Here is a 6,000-nt window from a genome sequence, read left to right as displayed (position 1 = left end):
AATGACAATATTTCTTAAAGCAGTGCAATTTTTTACTGCTTGTTCTGGGTTCCAAGTCATTACCACATCTTTCAAGCAGTATTTCCTCAACCTCATGATTAGTAGGGTGAGTGCAAGGAAGGGCTGCATGGGAGTGCTAAAGATGAGAGTCATTTATACAAAAAGTCTTTTTCTTTTTTTCTGTTTACAGCAAGAGGATGTGGCAGTCACATAATCTAGAGCTGACCTCTGATCAGCATGTGCAGAATGGCAGGGATATTCAGCTCTACTACATGTACTCAAGCTCACTGGAAAAGCAGCTCTCAATGGGGTGGAGGAAGACTTGGCCTGGACCCCAAATTCAGGGTCACAATCTTCCATCATTGACAAGTTTGAGTCCAGGTTCAAGTGCCAGGGGCTACTGCAAGAAGAGAGTTCTGCTGCTGTGTCCAGTGCTGGCTCCTGTCAGCTGCTCTGCAGTTGGTATGAAAACTGCCCAGCAAACAGAGTAGGCTGAGGATTTGGTATGCAAATCCTCTTCTGAGAGCTCAGCCACTCTGCATGGGCAGGCACAAAGCTGTCTCCAGACACATATTGTATAAACACCTTTGGCTCATAAAAAGGTGTAAGCAAACATCATCAGTGGTAACCTGCCTCTAACCTTGAGCCCACCTCAGAGGGAAAAGTTGGACTGTGTGGCCTAAAATCCCTTTGAGCATTATGTGCATGATTTTAAGAGTTGTGCTTTTCATACAACAGAAATTACTCTCTAAATGCTGGATTCTCCAGGGAGCCCCAACTCCTTTATGTTGCTTTAGGGAAGCAGAGCAATTAATTGCCTTAGCTTGCTTTATCGCTGCTTTGTGTCCCTGGGGCACTGCAAAGGGCTCTGATGCATTTTCTCCAGCAAAGCCCAGGGCATGCTAATGGTAGGTGTAAGAATAGACATTCTCACCTGGGACAAGGCAACAGAAACAATCATGCCCAAGAACCTTCCAGAGACCTTGAGCACACTGAAGGGCACTGAGCTTAGCATTAGCTGAGGAAGCTGAAGTATACATTTTATGGAGTTTTCCAAATAATTTGCCAAAAGTCTCACTTCCAGCTAAGAATTGGTACAGAAAATGCTGCTGGATGTGCAAGAACTAGCACGTGTGTGGTTTAAGGGATAAGCTGTGGAAAAAACTATATCATCAGGAGCTAGATTTGGGATTTATATGTCCATTACAACTCCTTGTTCCATGCTGTAATAATATTTGATTATCCCACCAGCCTGCAGCCCAAGATCATGAAAAGTTCATGCATAAGAAACATCTGTTTTATCATTTATGACAATAATTCAAACAGCAGATAATTTACTCCAGCACTTTCTTCACCGCACTCCTCCACAGGAACGCACTGTGGAAACAGCCATCCCTCAGCAAGTCCTTGCAGCTCACAGGGGAGATGACACAAGAAATGCCAGATTTGGGCTTGTTGGTGTTTCCATTCTGACTTTTTCTAGAGCAAAAGAGCAAAATTTTAAGAAAACGATAGAGACGGGGAGAGAATTCATGCATAGGGATGTGAATTTGAGATCATTCAATATCCTATTTCTCTTCAAAATTCCCATGCCTCAGTTTCCAAGGAGAGTATAAAAAAGAGACATCTGTAATTGGATACAGAGGGCTGACACCTTCTGCCATTTGATGGCACAACTCTTTGTTAGGCACCTTCTTCTCAATCCAGTGCAACACTGAGGTTTCTCTTTGCTCACAGAAGAGATGATTGTAGAATATTTCTTCTGAGCAACCTCATCCTGGTGGAAATTATTTGATAGAGGATCCTGGTTTCCCCCAGTTTCCAGCTTGGAGGTGAAGCACAGCCTACACTGGTATGGACTGGCAATTCCAGGTGTCAGACAAATGTTCTATGAGGGCATGCAAGAAGTGGAAACTAGGCCAGTTTACTAAAGATGGCTATAAAATAATTGCTGGAGCACGTAGGGACAAAATCATAAAGGCCAAAGCACAAAATGAAACACAACTAGCAAGGGATGTGAAAGATAGCAAAGAGATTCCTATTAATATTTCAGCAGAAGGAGGAAGTTGAAGGAAGAAGCTGGTCCTTCACTTTGTTGGAAGAAAAGCTGGAAATGCCTGGAGGGCTGAAGTGGTTAATGCCTTTCCCCTTTCAGCTTTCACTAAAACTGCAATGAGCCTATAACCAACATGGTAATACCAGTGAGTGGAGAGGGGCAATTCAACTGACAGCAGGCAAAAGGCAGGCTAAGGGATTTCATTAAAAATACAGATTTTATTTTGTTTTGGTTCAAATTGCAAAACTGGCCAGCCACCCTCTTGAAGGATATGTGAGATCTAGGAGGGAGAGAAAGGGGCAGATATGGGTCAGATGTTCTGATGGGAAAGGAAGAGTTAGGGAATTATAAACCAAGTTGCATACTGTCAGCACCTAGAAAAGAAACCATTAAAACAAGTGGAACAGACCTATTTGGAACACTCTGAAAATAAAATCATGATTAAAAGAATACCAGACTTGACAGATTTTGGAGGTATGGGAGACACAGTATGTACAGTGGAAGAGGATGAATTTGCTGTGGCGTGATTTCACTTTGACTGCAGGAAGGCTTTTGCCACTATTTCACATGAAATTTGCTCAAGTGAATTGGGAATCTAACACAGATTTTATCCTGTAGTGTGGATGGCTATCTGTAGGAGAGTGATCCTCAGCAGGGGTTATCTGTGCTGCCTTCTTTTCCTGGAGGAAAAGCTGGAGTGGGCTTTGGAATGTAGCCTGGGGTCTTTCAAAATCTTTCTGTCTTGAGCAGCAGCACATAGGGGCTGCATCTGCTGATGATGCAAGTCTAGGCTTGAAAATAAAAGATCCCATGGAGATCCTATGAAATAATTATTTCATAAAGGCGTTCAGCACAACAGCAGGCATGGAGCTGTCTCAGGTTCCTCGGCTCTATCAACCACACTGACAATTATTTTCTCCAGAGATGCATTAGCAGGATTTATACCTATCATATGAAATCTAGCACAGAAGTACAGAGATGGGGAGGAGTAAAGCCCTGCAGGTTACTCATCCTGCCAGGGCATATCTGAGGAAGGCTGCTGATGCTGAGATTTTGTTGCTTTTCTCAACCATTTTATGCCAGCAGATTTAAGCGGTGTTGTAGACATCCTCCCTCTTCCACTGCAGTGGTGACCAGACTGGCTCCCCCAGATGTGAACAGGGTTGTGGCTGTACAGGTGAGGCCTGTTTTGGCTTGGCAGTCATTGATCTCAGAGGGAGATCAATGAGATAATCACCTCTGGGAATAGGTTCCTTTCTGCAGAAATAATCTAGGTCGTGAAGAAGGAAGTGGGAAGTGAACTCTAGGAAAAATAAAGAGCAGTTCTCTGTCTAGTCCCAGTTCTAGCTCTGTTTGGGGCACCTCAAAGGAAAAGACAGAAGGCTGCAGTGGATATACGGATGGATATATGTTTAAATTCATTAAATTCTGCAATCAAGTTAAAAGAGAAGATTTTTTTTCCAGTGTGTCCAAGAAGCAGTGGACCTACACTGCAGTGAGAGAGATTTCATGTAGAGATTGGACTTAACTCTCTGAAGAGGAAAGGCTTGGAAAGATCACTGCAGAGAAAGCAGAAGGAAGGAGCTGTGCTCACTGCAGGCAAGGTTAGACAAGCATCTGTCAGTGAGATTGAGTAAATGCAGGCTGTGCCTCGGGAAAAGGAAGACATGAGAGGAACCCTTCAGTTTCTTCCAGCCCTCTGACTGTGTACTCAGATGTATTCCCATGCCTCCCTCTCCCTCCCATTTTTCCTCTTCATCTCTGTAGTCAGCTCACTAGAGGCTCAGGACCTTGGCCCCACTCTCAGCCTATATCCTTCCCTGCTCCAACAAAATCTGGAGTCCTGAGGCAGGAGAGAGGTTGTGATGGCTCCCACCTGAAGAGGTCCCAGGAGCTGTGCTCCATCACTGGCACCCTGATGGAAGCCAGGCCTCTCCATCACCTGTGTGGACACTTTCCCTGGGCACCTTTCAAGAACCCTGACCCAGCACATGGTAAATAAATAATGCCAAGAGGTTTTTAACACCAGAATGCTCTCCTGACTTGGCCACCTTACTTGTAATCTCAGCAGCTGCTTTAAGCCTCAAAATGGTCAGATATTTTTCTTCCTGGGTTGCCTTTGGGAGGTGACAGAAGATGAAGACAACAGTTCCTGCTGTGCAAAGAGAAGAGTGGTTTCCCTGGGGAAAAGCAAACAAACAAACACACAAACACCAGACACCATGCTGCCACAATTTTTGTTTTATATGAGAACTACAGGCTTTTCCCTGTGTATATTTTTCTGATGCTTAAACACAGGGATAACTAATGCAGCCTAAGAAGCACAGTGTTGTGGATCCCCTATGAAGTCTCACACAGTGTCTCAAAATACATCCTCCTTGTCCAAATTTCTTTTAGGAAGCCTGTCCTGGCTGAACATGTGCAGTCCAGCCGTTCCTCAGGGACTCAACAACTTCAGGTGAGACTAAAGGGAGATGGACCAAAACCATATTAAAGGGAAAGAAGTACTGCCAGGACCCATGAAACACTTTTTTCACTTGATGAAGAAGAAAAACATTTGCTGGGTCAAGGTAGACATCAGCTGCACCAACCTTTTCCCTGAGCATGTGGGGCCAGTGCTTTGATCCAGCCTGATCTCCTTTTCCCTCAGGTTGAATACAAATCTATATCATGTCTTCTGCTCCAAAAGGGTGACAGGAGAAGAGGAAGGAAAAATAAGTCCAGAGGGAAACAGCGATCACTGTGTGTGGTGCCCTCAGACCAGGAGAAGGTGAAAAGTTTTATCACAGTAGGCAGGGATGGAAAAAAGTAGAACTGATGACAAAAATCAGAGCTTAGGGCAGCGATTCTGCTCTGGCACTCCAGGTGTGATACATCACCTCCTCTGCCCTGGTTCCTTTCCCTGCATAGGGGTTGTTGTGTTGGCAAAAACACTGTACAAATGAAATTGAAAGGAAAATGCTCCCCATTTTGTATAACTGACATTTAATGCTAGCAGACATTGTGGTGAACACCTTCCAGGGCATGGAAAAGCAGTTTATTATCTTCACTGTCACATTTTTAAATGCTTCAAATACAATTATCAATGGTAATAAAAATGTGTATATTCTGAATGCTCTCATTTTAGACCTCCTTCTGTAGAGAAGAGGTCTAAAGGAACTCATGTCATCAGACCTTTAATTTATTCAAATTCTTGAGACAGAACCACTCTATATCTACTGTATCTTTGCACTTTGAAAGTGTCCAGGCAGGAATTTGGAATGGACTTAGTATTTTACTTCCTAAAGTGGTAGTGTGAAAATGGATACCTTTGTTTTCAACTCTTTTGCTTTTATAACCAAGATCAAATTAAGAACAAATATTGGCATGGGGTGGGAGAAGAGGAAGTGTAAAGTCCTGCTTGCAAGAAATAAAAAATAAAAATATGAGAACTTGAGAGCTTGTGGACCAGGTGTTCCTAAAGTAGCAGTAATTTTGTGAGCATTACATCAATAAAAGCCACTTTCCCCACAGATTTGTGTCTGGTGGCTGACTGCAAACTCCAGCTGAAGTTGTTTTCCTGCAGTCTGAAAGGTCTCAGCTGTGTGGCTTCTCTGGCTCTAATAGTGTGTGAATAAACACCTCACTTTTCCTAAAAGTGTGATACTCCTGTGGCCCTTCTTAAATTCCTTGGTGCCTCCTTCCACAAAGTGCAGGAATGCCATCATCAGTGAGAGACCCACCTTTCTGACAAAATTTGGCTTGGTTTAGCCCAAAAAGGCTCAAAAATTACTGCAAAGGCATACAGACAGACAGACAGACATGAACATGTACAAAGTGATTGCATAAGCTCCATTTCCCCAGGAAACACAGACTGAAAGCACCTCTGTTGAAAGGGAAACGTTTACTAACCAAATACCACAGGAAACTTTGAATAAAATGTTACCAGAGTTAGAATGCAGAAT

Source organism: Pseudopodoces humilis, chromosome 1 (assembly GCF_049639895.1).
Source record: "Pseudopodoces humilis isolate 2021_Gansu_Grassland_sample_001 chromosome 1, ASM4963989v1, whole genome shotgun sequence".
Classification (NCBI taxonomy): domain Eukaryota; kingdom Metazoa; phylum Chordata; class Aves; order Passeriformes; family Paridae; genus Pseudopodoces; species Pseudopodoces humilis.
The sequence above is the reverse complement of the archived record's forward strand: the minus strand, read 5'-3'. Positions refer to the sequence as shown.